Source organism: Corylus avellana, chromosome ca4 (assembly GCF_901000735.1).
Source record: "Corylus avellana chromosome ca4, CavTom2PMs-1.0".
Taxonomy (NCBI): Eukaryota; Viridiplantae; Streptophyta; class Magnoliopsida; order Fagales; family Betulaceae; genus Corylus; species Corylus avellana.
This window is the reverse complement of record NC_081544.1, coordinates 13,036,893-13,053,690: the sequence shown is the minus strand read 5'-3', so window position 1 is coordinate 13,053,690 and position 16,798 is coordinate 13,036,893. Positions and strand designations below refer to the sequence as shown.

General features: G+C 36.0%; 1 non-coding gene and 1 pseudogene across 1 annotated transcript; both read right to left on the bottom strand.

Annotated features, from left to right (window-relative positions):
- Window positions 1-1,280: 1,280 nt before the first annotated feature.
- On the bottom strand, window positions 1,281-4,022 carry LOC132178080 (L-type lectin-domain containing receptor kinase IX.1-like; annotated as a pseudogene).
- Window positions 4,023-10,187: 6,165 nt separating this feature from the next.
- LOC132180172 (small nucleolar RNA Z247) lies at window positions 10,188-10,328 on the bottom strand. The gene has a single exon (XR_009440064.1). It is a non-coding gene; the product is annotated as a small nucleolar RNA Z247 (small nucleolar RNA).
- Window positions 10,329-16,798: the final 6,470 nt, after the last annotated feature.

The window sequence follows — 16,798 nt, the reverse complement described above, 5'->3', positions numbered from 1 at the left end:
CACGCGCTTTTGCCAAAACGGATACAATTATACAAACAGACACCAACCAATTCCTTAATAAATATAAGCCAATTAGTCAGATGATAATAATCACCAATTTATAGATTGAAATCCTTTACGATTTTTTTTAAATTTGAGATTCTTAAATTTATAAATCTCAGCCGTTTATTTCATCTAAACGTTTAAAATAAGTTCAACATTTAATTAGAAAATTTAATGAGATAAACAGCTGAGATTTAAGAATTTGAGAATCTCAAATTTAAATAAAATTTTAGGAGATCTCAATTCCCAATTTATCATTAAATACGAACCTTTTTGGGATATAAAATAAACTTATCATTGGTACGCTACTTGTTCGAAACGCAAATCAAGTCAAAATTGGCAAGATTTTGTAACATTAACTGTTAAAATAATGATTCATTAATGATCATTTTCATAAATGAATACTCAACGTACCTCTGTTTCATTTTTATTTAGTGTAAAATGAGGGGTAACATTGTAAATTTGGTCCTTTCAGTTTTAATGTTAAGAAAATATTATCCATCATTTTATACTAAATGGATACTTTCAATTTCCATTTCAAATCAAATTGAGAGGATCCTAATATATACTCAACATGATATTAAAGTAAATTTTATTAATTATCTTGTTTCTAATTTTTATAGTTGGCAAGTACTTGTAAGTTTTTAAAGAGAAATTTGTTACTAATTGCAATTTTAAAATTTTCTTTAGAAGGCTTTTGCTATTATGTATAAGACGTTTGACATTGCGATTTAAAAAGCACTTAATCTTAAATAGGAAAGAAAAAAATCTGCGATTTTTATAAGCACGCTAGGGAGTGCCTATTGAAAAAGCGCGAATTTAAACCAAAATCACATTTTTGTATAACAAATATTTGATAAAAAAAAAAAAATTCCATTTTAACATGTTTTACTAAACGCCATTGCGATTTTAAAAAGTAGATATTTTAAAAATGCAATTTTAAAAATCGCACTTATTGAAACCGCGATCCAAAACGGACCCATAGTTTATGATATTATGATGTTCAATCAATCACAAGATCACAATTTGGGACAATTAGGTTGTCTATACATGTATCGTATGAAATTCATATTTCATGTAGAAAACACATACACATGTGTATCATTTACACTCTAAAACATATTGAGCATTAGTTGACTAAAATATAAAATGAAACACAAAGAAGTGATAATGTAGGAGGAAAATTGAACACCTAATCAAATAATCAGAATCCCAAATTAAATGTATCTCTAACCACTTTAGCGCGAATGTAGAAGCGATGCAGATTGAGAAGCTGCAGAGGATGAGGAGAACATAGAGGAATTGGTGTAATTTTTGCATGAATATTGATTTCGTCCTCTGTCATAATCATTAGTACTACTCGACATAGAAAGTGACATTGCATTTCTACTCACTACGGAAGTAAGATGTTGCAGCCCCGGCACATTTGATGGGAGAACAGACATTGGAGACTAAAAATTGAATAAATGAATTGTATCCTTTATTGAAGGCCGAGGGTTTGAATCAGGAAGAGCACACCAAAGCCCAACAATCAACTAGCACTCCATTTTTTGCTCATCAAAATCTCCCCCTTGCCTTGGATCAGTTGGTTCAAGTATCTTTCCCATTCCATAGAGCTCCCAAACCCACTCCACCATGACTACTTGATCTTCAGGGGCCTTGGGATTGATTGGTTTTCTTCCACAAGCAATCTCTCACGCGACAATTTCAAAATTATAGACATATGACCCCTTGCTAGCCTTACCGGTTGTGACACATTCAAGAGCCATGTAGCCCATGGTGCCAGATACAATAGTGGGTTGTGACCATTTCAAGTGGTCCAGAAACCTTGCTAGACCAAAATCCCCAAGTTTGGCATTAAAGTTTGAATCAAGGATAATGTTGCTTTATTTTATATCCCTATGGATAATGTTGCTTTATTTTATATCCCTATGCACAACACATTCCTCCCACTCTTTGTTTAAGTAAAACATTGCCAAACCAATCCTTGAGCAATTTTGTACCTCATTGCCCATATCAACAAACTCTCTTGTGAATCTAAGCTTCCATTGGGCATGAACTCATAGACGAGTAAGAGTTCTTTCTCTTTCATGGCACTAGCCAATGAGCTGCACCAAATTCCTATGTCTCAATCGACCAAAGATTTTAACTTTCGATGCATACTCCTTCATTCCTTGTTTAGACCCTTTTGACACCATCTTTACAGCAACAAAAGAGTTTGAATCCTTTAAAAATCCTTTATAAACCCCACCAAATCCACCCTGACCTAACTTCTCTTAATCATTGAAATTATTCGTGGCATGAGCCAATTCTTTATATGAGAAACTCTTCAGTCCTGTTCCCCTCTGAAACTCGTCATCCATACAACTATCAAGGGTAAGATTCTCTTCTATGTGACTCTTATTCCTCTTCCACAAGGCAAACATAATTAAAGCAAAGCCACCAACAACAAAAAGATCCACCAAGACCCAACCCTATGGCTAATCCTAATCATTTTTTTTTTTTTTTTACTTGGGTTTGGGGCCAGATTCAGGCTCGGACTGCCAGTCACTATCACAATTGGTTTGGTTACAATATTTTCCAAAGTAGAAATAAAATTCCATGAGAGAATGGTATGCATTACAGGAGAAGATCTTGTTGCGGCTGAGAATCAAAAAGTTACCCATTTAGTTAGGTAATGATCTCTCAAATCAACAATGTAAAAAAGGGACTACTCTACAGTAGTATCGTTTATGAAACTAGTGAGGAGAACACTTAAATTATGAGAAATAGAATTATAGGTAATTTGAGCATCATTGGTTCTCCCTTCACTAATAGAAGTATTAGCCCACCCCCATGACACATTAGTAGAAGATTTCAAGGAGTTTATATCACTACCTAAATGTACACAGGGCCACCCGAGCGGATCCCACGGTTTGCTTTGATAGATGTCAAACTCCACGGCGACAAAAGGATTGCTTGTCGAGTTTAGCCGCTGGTCATCCCTTGCAAGACCCATAGCACCGCCGCTGGTGCGAGTAGGAATCGTTGAACCTTGAGGTGTTGGGAAGAACACAAGCCCATCTCCATAATTAATATTATTTTGAGAATCAAAGACAAAGGAAAAATGAGTAGTGAAATTTGTGAGGTTTTCGGATGCCTTATCCCACAGGTGCATGGGACTGGAATATGTGGCTCGACCTATGTTACGTGTCTCTCATGAGATCCATACGTCCTTCATCAATTACTTGGTTGTGCTGTGACTGTTAAGGTGTTTATCAAATAAATGTATCCTTTGGGCTATTGCCAGTTATGTTTCTGTTTTAATTGTAATAAATCAATATTGTAATGGGTCCGTTACTATTGTGTCAGTTACGTACAGTGGTGTAATGGGTCAGTTATTGTAACTCTTATTTAATTGTCTTTGTGAATGAGAAGAGCATCTGAAATTGAAACCCAAAAGCAAAGTGTGGAGGATGAGACTCCCTTGAAGTGGTCTACCTATTTAATTTCATTTCCTTTCACAAAGCACCCCTTACAATTTGGTATCAAGGCAACTGATCCTCGGATGGCAGAAGGTACAAGGATGAACTAGCTCTTTGAGGCCTTAAATCAACTTAAGGCTAGCCAAACTACAGATCAATAGACGCAAGAAGTTCACCAAAAAATGTTTACAGAAATTACTCAACAACTCGACACCCTAGCCTCTAACTATGAATCCTTGTCTAGAAGGGAAAAAGATGGAGAAGGGTCTTCCAATCAGCAAGGGCAACACCGCACTAGATGGAAGAATCACAATTTTGGAGAAGGCATTCCAAGGTGTTCCATTAAGCTGGATATTCCTAGGTTTAATGGGTACAACCCCACGGGTTGGATCCGTCAAGTGCAGCAGTTTTTTGAGTTTCACCAAATTCCAGCCTAACAAAGGATTACTATCTCAACAATTTACATGGAGGGAAGAGCCTTACTGTGGTATCAATGGATAGTGGCGTCTGGAGCATTGAAATCTTGGGAAGAGTCAACCTGAGCTTAGACCATGAGGTTTGGCCCAACCTTGTTTAAGGATCCAGTGGCAGCCTTCACCAAGCTGAGGCAAACAAGGTCGGTTGAGGAATACCAGTCCCAATTTGAAGTCATGTCCAGCAAAATACAAGGGATAGATGCGGAATTTAAGGTTAATAGTTTTATTAGTGGACTGAGGGAGGAGATAAGGATTACAATGACCATGTTTAGGTCATCTACCCTCATAGCAGCCTCTGGCTTAGCAAGGTTGCAGGAGGAAAAGGAAGCCTTGAGTAGAATGGGTCCTAAATCTGAAGGCTACAAAACTGTACCACATGTTTCCAATTTTTCCCCAGCCATCAAAGCCTTGCCTCCCATCTTAAATTCCCCCAACTTTCCTAGAAAAACTATATTACCCATCCAAAGAATCAACAACCAGTAGATGAGGGAGAGAAAAGAGAAAGGTTTGCGCTATTATTATGATGATAAATGGTCCCTAGGACACAAATGTAGAAGGCCAAAAAATATACTTATTAGAAGTAGAGTTTGAAGGAGAAGTGGCAACCGAGCCCTTTATTCCAAAAATCTCTCCGTTGGAAAATGAAATTGATGAGCTGTGCAGTAAGATGGATGAGCAATTGAAAATTTACTTGAATGCCATCACTTGGACTCCCACCTTTAAGACTATGAGAGTGCAAGGAAAGATCCACAACCAGCCGGTGGTGATGCTCATAGACATGGGTAGTACCCATTTCTTCATAGACCCGAAGGTGGTAAGGAGAGAAAAGCTGGCTGTACAGGAGAATTGCAAGCTGTCAGTGATGGTTGCTTATGGAGAGAAGCTACCTTGCTCAGGATTTTATAGGGCAGCCCAACTCACCATGCAAGGTAACACTTTCCAAATTTCCTTTTACCTACTTACCTTAGGTGGGTGTAATGTTGTGCTAGGAGTCAATTGGCTAAGATCCTTAGGTCCAATTCTATGTGATTTTTCCAATGACTATGACCTTCTTGTTGAAAGAAAGAAAGATAGTGTTGCAAGAGCTATGCCCTTCGGATCATACTTTGGAGCATGTAAGGAGATTTGCTTGGCAAAGTAGAATTGAGAGGAAGGGAATCTTGGTGCAGTTAGTGGCAGCCCAACCAGAATCCAACTCTCAAACAACCTCTCCACAAATTCAGACACACCTAGACAAATTTTTTGAAATTTTTTCAGAACCTTTTGGTCTACGTCCTCCTAGAACCCATGACCACAAAATTACTCTATTGGAAGGTAGCCCGCCTATATGTGTAAGGCCATACCACTACCCATACTACCAAAAGACAAAAATTCAAACATTAGTGAAGCATATGTAACAATCAGGGGTAATTAGACCTAGCCAAAGTCAATTTTCATCCCCTATCTTATTGGTAAGAAAAGCTTATGTTCCTTTCAAAAAAAAAAAAAAAAAAAAAAAAAGCTTATGGTAGTTGGAGGTTATGTGTTGACTACCGTGCCCTAAACCAGCAAACTGTCAAGGATAAGTACCCTATACCAGTGATTGATGAGTTGCTAGATGAGCTCAATGGAGTTGAAATCTTTACCAAGCCTAACCTGAGGTCAGGCTACCACCAAATTAGGGTATGTCATGAGGATGTTCAAAAAACCGCATTTTGCACTTATGAAGGGCACTAATGCCCCTTCCACTTTTCAAAGCCTAATGAACCAAATTTTCAAACCATATCTCAGAAAATTCATATTGGTCTTTTCTAATGACATCCTCATCTATAGTCGGAGCCTCCCTAAACACATAGACCATTTGAGATTAACCTTAACAGTATTAAGAGATCATGAGCTCTATGTCAAGGCCTCTAAGTGTAGATTCAGGTGTCTTGAGGTGGATTACTTAGGCCATCTTATTTCCAAAAATGGCTTCAAAGCTAATCCTTCCAAACTATCTTCTATGTTCAAATGGCGCTTACCTACTTCTCTCAAATCTCTAATAGGTTTTCTAGGGCTTATGGCGTATTACCGAAAGTTTATTGAAGGGTATGAGGGAGTTGCAGCCCCTTTGATTAACCTCCTAAAGAAGGACTCATTCCAATGGACAGATAGTGCACTACAAGCCTTCCATAGTCTCAAAACAACCATGTGTAATCCATTAGTCCTAGCCCTTGCTAATTTATAATTGAGTGCGATGCATCTGGGATAGGAGTAGAAGCTGTGCTTATGCAAGATGACAGACCCTAGCTTACAAGAGTCAAGCACTCAAAGGGAGGAACTTGCACCTTTCTACATATGAAAAAAAATTGTTAGCATTGGTGATGGCAATGAAGAAATGGAGGCCCTATCTCCTAGGTAAACAGTTTCAAATTCACACAGACCATCAAAGTTTGAAATACCTCCTTGATTAGAGGGTGGGCACACCAACATAGTAGAGATGGATTTCCAAGCTCCTATGCTATGACATGGTTGTAGAGTATAAGAGTGGCAAAAGCAATAAGGCAGCAGACGCCTTGTCCAGAATTCATGAAGATCAAACTTCAGGAAGCATATTAGCAATACCAACAGCTGTAGCTAATTGGACTGAAGGAGTGAAGAGAGGGTATGTGGACAATCCACTACTGAAGCATCTACTAGAGCAATTTGAAGAAGGGAAGCTTGAATCCAAGAAATTATGGAGACACAATTGTATTTTGCTCTAGAAAGGGAGAATCCACCTAGGCACCCAGTTGGGACTTGAGGAGCAGATTCTACAATTTATGCATGATAGGCCAACATGTGGTCACATGGGATACCATAAAACATTGGAGAGAGTGAAGAGGGAGTTCTACTGGTCTGGGTTATGAAGGGTAGTTAGCAACTATGTCTGCAAATGTGAAATATGTCAGAGAGACAAGGTGGAAAACACTTCACCAGCTGGGCTCCTCCAACCCCTCCCTATTCCCGAACAAACTTGGTCTGACATTAATATGGATTTTGTATAGGGACTTCCAATCTCGCATGGGTTCAATATGATTATGGTTGAAGTGGATAGACTTTCCAAATATGTCCATCTTATTCCTCTAAGCCACCCTTACACAGCAAGTTTAGTAGCTACTCAATTTCTCAATCAGGTCTTTAAGCTGCATGGAAGAGACAATTGTTAATGACAGGGACCCGGTATTTACAAACCAATTTTGGAAAGAATTGTTCAAGTTGAAGGATATCAAATTGGCTATGAACTCAGCATACCATCCCCAAACCAATGGTCAGACTGAAATAGTAAATAAGGGAATTGAGAATTACCTACGTTGCTCCACAGAAGAAAAACCCAAAGATTGGTCACGATGGCTTCCACTTATAGAATGGTCTTACAGTACATCTGTCCACTCATCTACAAAGCTATCCCCTTTTGAAAAAGAGTAGAATCCTCCATTGAATCACCCGTATTAGCTGATAAACTGTGAGAAGAAGACATTGGTGAAGAAATCGGTTTTGCTTCATGCATGTTGGTTCGTTTGAGCAAGTCCATAATGTATCTTTTTTGTGACAAAAGCAACCCATCCGGTCCATGGAGAACCTCAATACCAAGGAAAAAGGATAGTTGTCCAAGATCTTTGACTGCAAAATTCATCTTTAGTTGTTTCAAAAGATCATCAATTGAAGCCGGATTGGATGCTGTGATGATAATATCATCAACGTAGATCAAAACAAAAACAGTAACAAATTCGGACTTGTATGTAAAAAGTGATGAATCTGCTTTGGATCCAATAAACCCCAAATGAATAAGTCTGCCACTAAGTCATGAAAACCAAGCGCGAAAAGCTTGTTTTAAGCCATATAGCGCCTTATTCAATTTGCATAAATGTTTTGGCAGTGACGGATGCTCAAAGCCTGGTGGCTAGCTCATATAGACCTCCTCAGACAAGAACCCATGGAGAAAGGCATTTTGAATGTCAATTTGCCTCATTTTCCATCCAAGACTATAGATAAAACGGTGTAGATAGTTGTGGGTTTGACTACCAGGCTGAATATCTCACCAAAATCAATCCTAGCTTGTTAATGAAATCCTTTAGCAACCAGTCGTGCCCTGTGGCGTTCTATCGTTCCATCAGCTTTACGTTTCAGTTTGAAGACCCAGTTGCATCCAACCACACTAGCAGCAGTTGACAGAGGAACCAAACTCCAAGTATTATTTGCAAGAAGAGCATTGAACTCACTTTGCATGGCCTGACGCCATTTAGGGATACGTATAGCAGTGGAATAACATATGGGTTCTTGAAGAGTCGATGCTTGGATTGTGAGAAGAGCACACAGAAGTGGGTATCTTACGTTGCCATCTGTGAACTGGCATGGACATCTTATATTATGCTAAGCCCGTGTTGCAATAGGATGAGTTCGAGTGGAGTCATGTGGTGCAAGTATAGGACTTGGGATATTGGGATTATCATGATGTGTAGGAGATACGGATGACTCAGTGTTTGGGTGACTTGAATCCGAAACTAATGGAGGAGATTGAAGGGATACGGGTAACATGGTATATGAGGAAGTGGATAAAGATGATGATGCCACATTTTTAATTTTTGAACAAGGAAAAATTGTCTCATGAAATACTACATCACGTGAGATATAAAATTTTCCAGATTCAATGTGGAAGCAACAATATCCTTTGTGTTTTGAATTGTAACCCATGAAAACACACTCTTTTGACCAGAATTCAAACTTGCGATTGTTGTAAGGTCGAAGATTTGGAAAGCGGGCACAACCAAAAATACGTAGGAATTTATAGTCAGGACTTGATTTAAATAATTTGTGGTAGGGAGACACGTAATGTAGAGTTGGAGTTGGTAACCTATTTATGAGATATCATGCAGTTTGACATGCTTCATCCCAGAAAGTTTTGGAAACATTACTATCAGTTAGAAGAGCTAAAGTAGTATCAATTATGTGACGGTGCTTCCTTTCGACACACCCTTGTTGTTGATGAGTGTGTGGACAGGAGATCCAATGAATAATTCCAATCTTTTTTAAAAAGGATGAAAGAGGTCGAAATTCTCCACCCCAATCAGTTTGAACACATATGATTTTACGATTAAATAGGCGTTCAACCATAGATTGGAATTGAAGAAAAATAGCATACACATCAGATTTGCAAGAAATAGGAAACAACCATGTATATTTACGAAAATCATCAATAAACAATACATAGTAACGATTTCCAGCCATGACATGAAACAATTGGGGAGGGATCCCATACATCGGAATAAATTAATGGTAAAGGACTAGACGTCACAGACGTAGATGCTGAAAACGAAAGCTGGTGACCCTTGGCTCGGCAACATGCAGAATAAGGTGATCTAGGTTTATTGGAAGCAAAAGGTAATGAAAACTTGGACAAAACATGCTTGATGACTCGAAAGGTGGGGTGGTCCATGCGGCGATGCTAGTGATCGGTGGAGGTCCATTCACCAACAAGAGCTTGATTTATTTGGGGAGAAGCATGTGATGGATTGAGTTGGTAGAGACCCGCACTAAGTGGACCTTGATGGAGTATTTTCTTTGCGTGACAGTCCTTAATCACAAAAAAAGATGCGTGAAACTCAAAAAAGATAGAATTATCTTTAGGAAATTGACTCACAGAAAGGAGATTTTTGCAAATCTGTGGAACAAGAAGTAATTGATTTAAAATAAATGAACGACGAGAAGCAAATAGAGAAGTAGAACCAGTATGACTGATGGACAAACCTGTGCTGTTACCACTCGAACATGATCTGACCCAGCATATTCCTCAGCCGGAAGGTTGAGATTGTTTAAGTCATTGGTGATGTGGTTCGTATCCCTTGTATCTGAATACCAGTTTTCATCATCAGCCATATTGGGAGAGGAGTAGAAGGCCTATGGAGTAGAGGATCCTTCATGCCGGGAAGAGAATTGATCAAGGCGACGGTAGCAATTAAGCATTGAATGTCCAGGACAATTGTATACCTAGAAGATGACTCGAGGTTGGTTGGAGTTGACAGATGAACCACGTCCACGGCCATAGAAAAAACTCCCACGTCCACGTGAGTTACGACCTCCAAAAGAATTCCCTCGGCCAGAGGAGGAAAAACGAATGTTTTTGCCACGGATGCTAGGAGATCTAGCTCAGACATTCGTAGATGGTAGGGGTAAATCAACAGCTGGAAAATGCTATTCAAGATGTAATTTATGAGCCAACAAATGGCCATAGATATCATCAATGGTGAGAGGATCAACCCTTGTGGTAATGGAGGTGATAAAAGGAACGTACTCGGATCCAAGTCCAGCAAGAAGATACGATACTGCCTCAAAATCGTTCAATGGTTGGCCTACAGCAGCCAACGTGTCTTTTAGAGTCTTCATCTTTTGGTAGTAGTCAACAATGGATGCACTCCTTTTCTTCAACGTTGTGTTAAGTGCCAAAATATTCATATTTTAGCCCTTAAACTTATATGTGTTAATTCCTTAAGTATATTAATTTGTGCTATTTTAGTTCTTTTATGTGTTTTTCATGCTTTTATAGGTTTTTGGAAGAAAAGGAAGTAAATCTGGAAGATTTGGGCTCAAAAAGAGAAATTGGGAAAAATTGGAGTTCCTGACAGTGTGATCGATTGCAGGTTCCCTGTGATCGAGCGCACTACCAGAGAAAATGAGCAGCGAAGTGGCCATGTGCAATCTTGCATACAATAGTCGAGTCTTGATCGCAGATGTGCGATCGAGCGCACACGGGCTGCGATCGATCGTACCTGTGCGCAGGTGACACATCAGAGGCTGCCAGAATGCTATTCTTTCCATACTAGGGTTTTCCAACTCCCACTTGTAATAGGAATAAAACCCTATGAATTTCCTAGGTTTACTAGTGTAACAAGGACTTCTAAAGCCTATAAATAGACCTCTTAGCCTCTAGGAATAGGTGTGGAGAAAGAGGCACAAGCTCTGGAAAGGAACTGAAGGCTAGATCAAAAGGAGTTTGGGTTTTTCTTCTTTTGCACCTTTTATTTGCATTATGTAGTTTATATTTTTATTAGGGCTAGATTGAAGCCCTAGTCATGTCTTTTAAAGATTGCAATATTGGCGCCTTTGCTACAATTATATTTTGGTATTTTTAACTTGATTAATTCCTATTATCTTGTATTCATCATATGTGTGTGACTGATCAATATATGCATGTGGTATGGACTAGTTAATTAAATCAATTTGGATGGCCGAGTCCTGGGTTTAATAAGAGTAACAAAAGATATCTACGCCAGATTCTTGGGTTAATCAACATGGGGAACTGGGAGTATACAGCCATGCCCAAGGCCTCATGTGTTTGTCGATTTCCATAGATTCATGCTTTCTTAAAGAACAACTTAGTATACACCATGCTAAATCCTTTAAGAAAGAAAAGAATTAGAGTATACACCCATGCCTAACTCGTTGCTTAGGGAAATCTATAGCTTAAGGAGTATACACCCATTCCCTTAGGTTGGCAAACATTAATTATACCAGTATGATAGGGGTGCAAAGGCGGGCGGTTTTTAACCGCCCGCTAACCGCTAACCGCTATAACCGCCAACCGCCTAACCGCCTAACCGTCTAACCGCATTAACCGCTAACCGTCTAACCGCCATAACCGCCTAGCGGTTAGCGGTTAGCGGTTATTGGGTCTACTAACCGTAACCGCTAACCGCTAACCGCCTTTTTATATAATATATTTTTATAATTATAATTATAAAAATATTTATACATATAACATAATCACTTGATCATTAAATCACAATTTTTTTTTAAAATAATTAAATCACAATTTGAGTATTAATATATTATCACTATAATTTATATGATTATATCATATAATCACTTGATCATTAAATCACAATTTTTTTAAAAAAAATAATTAAATCACAATTTGAGTATTAATATATTATCACTATAATTTATATGATTATATCACATGAGATTGATTATTAAATCATTTGATTATATAATAACAAATTATACATATATATAATATGACATAACTCATAAGTATACCAATTCATACTAATACAACAATTAAATATCTAGAGACTTATTTCCAATGTATATTATAAACCTATAAGTCTATATAAGTCTACATATGTATATAAATAATATAAATGTATAATATCAATAGTTAATCATATGATTCAATGACAATTCAAATACTTTATTCAAGACTTCAAGTGAATCATATTATTAATGTACAATGATGATATGATTCGTATAATATCAAATTAAGTAATTGACATTGGATTAAACAATGACCAATGTGTTACTTATAAACATAATTTAAGTATTAATGTATTATCATTATAATTTTAGTAATTTATATATTATCACTATAATTGATATGATTATATCACATGATGGCTTGATCATTAAATCATATGATTATATAATAATAAATAATACATATATAATATGACATAACTCATAAGTCATAAGTCTACAAGTTAATCATATGATTCATGTACAATGATAATCACAATTGATTCAATTGAATTAAACAATATTTTACTTATAACTACAAGTCTACAATTTAATTAAAGCATTATTAGATACTTTAGGAATTTAGGATTTAGGAGTTTGAACATTACCATTTACCATTAGATATTAAGTTCAATTCAAAGAAAAAAGATTATAAGTAAATGTGATAAGAATTTAAATAATTAATCATATGAATCATATGATATAATTTAATGAGACTATATGATTATATAATATCAAATTAAGTAATTGACATTAGATTCAACAATGTGTTACTTATAATCACAATTGAAGTATTAATGTATTTTTTTGAACATTTTTTAGAAAAAGAAATTTAACCATTTTTTGAAAGAAAAAAAAAAAAAGAAAATTAACAATTTTGAACAATTTTGAATTTTATATATATATATATATATAATTGCTTATAGTTATATTATATGCATATTGAATAATATAAATGTATAAGATAAATATTTAACTATATGATCCAATTACAATTTCAATACTTAATCAATTATTCATGTACAATGACAATGACAATGTGATTCATATAATATCAAATTAAGTAATTGACATTGGATTAAACAATGTGTTACTTATAACTACAATTGAAGTATTTTTGTTTGTTTGTAAGTTTACAAGATCAACACTTAATCATATGATCCAATGACAATTCAAATATTTAATCATAATATTTATATACAATGACAATGTGATTCATAAAATGTCAAATTAAGCAATTAGCATTAGATTCAACAATTACTTATAACAACAATTTAAGTATTAATATATTTTTCATTTTTTTGAACACTATTTTGACAATTTTTAAACCATTTTATGAAAAAAGAAATTGAACCATTTTTGGAACAATTTTTTTTAACAATTTTTTGACCAATTTTTTGAACCATTTGTTGAACAATTTTTTAAAATTGAACAAGCCAAAACTACGTCGTTTTAATATCCATATATATTCATCTCTTCCTAACCTTAAACTAAACCTAATAAATCTCATTCCTAGAGGTTTGTTAGTAACGAAGATTATTATTTTTTGAATTGTCATAGTATTTTAATTACAATACAATTATATTAAGCACTTTTTGATATGTGTACATGCTTGTGCCTTAATATTATTATGTTTAATATTATAACTTTTCTTCTTTTGATGTCCACAGGATTTGCTAGAGGACCAAATGAGAATATTGATGAAGTTTTAATGTTTTATTTGACTATTTGTATCATTTAATGTTTTATTTGAACTTATTTTATATACTTTGTGTTGAACTTTTTTTATATATTTTTTTTATATGTTGTGATAGTTATCTGAATTCTGAACTTTTTTTTGTATGTTGTGTTGATTTTTTTTTTTTTCCTAAAAAAGAAAAGTTAACGAGTTATGATTTAATATTTAAGGAAATTTTTTTTTAAGTACAAGTAAATGTAAATTTTGGGTCAAATATTTTTGATTTTTCAATATGGGCTCTTTTTATAGCAATTGGGCACAAGAAGATATTAAAAATACAAGAAAAAAAAAATAAGGGTAAAAAAAAGCCCAAAAAGCCCAAAAAAAAGCTCAATTTTAAAAAAGCGGTTAGCGGGCGGTTATCTATTTCACTAACCGCTAACCGGCCACTAACCGCCTAGCGGTTAGCGGTTGCGGTTAGTGAAATTTACTAACCGCTAGGGCGGTTACGGTTAGCGGTTATTGCCACTAACCGCTAACCGTAACCGCCTTTGCACCCCTACAGTATGATTGGAGCATTGGCATATTGTTGTCTTAATTAGTCTGATTAGTGGTGGATATCAAAACCTAATCCTTTTTAGTTTTAGTTTATCTTTTATTTTATTTCTTTATATTAAGTTCAATTGTGACAATTGAATTTTGTCTTTTAATTAAATAGGAAATTACTTCTAAACATAATTTACCAATCCTCGTGGAAATGATCTCGTATTTGCCTGCTATACTATAGTTTTATCTTGTGCACTTGCGAGTAAAATGTACTAAATATTATCTATTAATTTAGGTAGTATTTGGTACAACACGTTGCTAGTTGGTAAGCGCCGAATATTGCACATTCAAGCCCCTTAATAACATATGTTAATTCCTTAGCATTGTTATTTGTTTGATTTTTGTTTTGTTTTTGTGTTCCAGGTTTTATTTGACAAACCATTGAAAATCGGGCTTAAAAGGCAAAAATTGGAGGCATTATGGACTTAGGATCGAGCGCAGTTGCACCTGAGATCGAGCGCGCCCGCGCTCGAGCGCATACAACCCAGGATCGAGCGCTCGCCTGCGCTCACGCACACATCAGCTAAGCTCAAGTGCACATCCTTAGGATCGAGAGAACACCGGTGTATAGTGCACAACAAGAATCCTTTTACAGCTTGGAATTGTTTTTTAGTCTCCCAATTGGACTGGGATACTGACCTCCTGTTTTCCTAGGGTTTCTAGGGTTTTTAGGGTTCTCCTAATCCTTATAAATAGGCCTCTAAACATTGTAAATAGACACACCTCTTCCTAGAGCTAGAAATCAGAAAATTGTCTTTGGAGCTTAGAAGATCATTAGCGGCTAAACCATTTGTGGGGTATTGATGTAACCCTTTCTAAGCACAGTGGTTTGACTATATTTAATTTCTAGTTTTTCAATTTATGCATGTTGATTGTATAACTCTGAGAATTGCTACAATTGATTTCTGTTCTTCATATTAAATGCAATTGTTCTTAATTTTAAAATCAATACTAGTAAAATTCTTATCTTGTCTTAGAAAGTATTTTACTGTTATTGAACTCAAATCCTTCTTATTTTCTGTGATCGTAAGAATGATGGTTATGCAATGGTTTTTAATTGAGATGCAATCAATAGGGTTAGATAGACCATGCCTAGGAAAGACGGATCATACTATACCATAGTTTAGTGTAATTTAGGTAGACGATCCGTGCCAACCAAAGATAGGTTATGCTATTCCATTGATTGTATGAACTTTATTAAAGAATTAAATAATTCATACTTAAGGAAGACGGGTCGTACCGCATCTTAGTGCGAATAGCGGTGAAGTCAACACCCTACTCCCTCTCTCATATATTTACTCTCTTTCTTTTCGTTTATTTCATGCACTTTGAATTGACGCAAACAAATCAAATCTCCTTTTAATTAAGGTAATTTTAATCTTTCGAATTTTGATAATAAAACCCCTGCAGTCCTTGAGGTTTGAAATCCTCAATATAGCCCTATCCTACGGGATTCGTCCTATTGCGAGTGGTAATTTTATAATTGATATTTTTTTGTCACAAAAATACCACATCACTAGTTTATAGTGCATCTGCATGATACGGGCCCGTGATTGAGAGGAGAACATCTTCTCCAAGGAAAGCCAAAGAGCCCTTGCAGTAGAGCAGCCGACCGCATGTGCAACGAGATTATCCGAAAGTGTGGAGATGAGAATGCTGAGAATCATCTGAGCACGTTGACACCATGTAAGGTACTCAAGATTAGCCATGTTGGGTGGAGCATCTTCATCAGTGGAAGTGTTGGGTATGGTTTGAGGTGGAGCAATCTTGACACCAGAAATAAAACCATACGAGTCCATACCTCGCAGATAGGCATTAATTTGAGTTTTCCATGACATATAGCTATCTTTGCCAAGACGGATCTGAATTTGGTGACTCATAGGTGGGACGGAAAAAATAGACTTGTTGCTAGAAGCAGAATCAGCCATGAGAGGAAGAGAAAAAAAAAAAAAACTAGGAGCAGACGTTAGTCTTTATAAGCTCTGATACCATAATAAAGTTCAAAGAACCCTATATGATGTAATGGCTTTCATACCCATCTACATGGGTATTCATTGATATGTATAATAATTCTTTACAACAAGATTTCCTACAATTTCTCAATTACAGCTAGCCATCTAATTACTTCGAAAAACAAAAATATTTAAACTAAGATATACATACACAAGTGACAGATAAGGGATAAGAGACATTATCCCTTATCACTGAAATTCAACTATGAGTTATCTTCAATGATATTTGCATTCAAACTTGAAGCTTTATCTTGTGCTTTATCAATCAGTTACTTGGTTGTGCTATGACTGTCATGGTTTTTTTCAAATAAATGTGTCCTTTGGGCTACTGCCAGTTATGTTTTTGTTTTAATTGTAATAAATCAATATTGTAACGGGTCTAGATTCAGGCTCAGACTGCCCGTCACTGTCACAATTGGTTTGGTTACATTATCTTCCAAAGTTGAACTAAAATTCCATGAGAGAATGGTATGCATTGCAATAGAAGATCTTGTTGTGGCTAAGAAT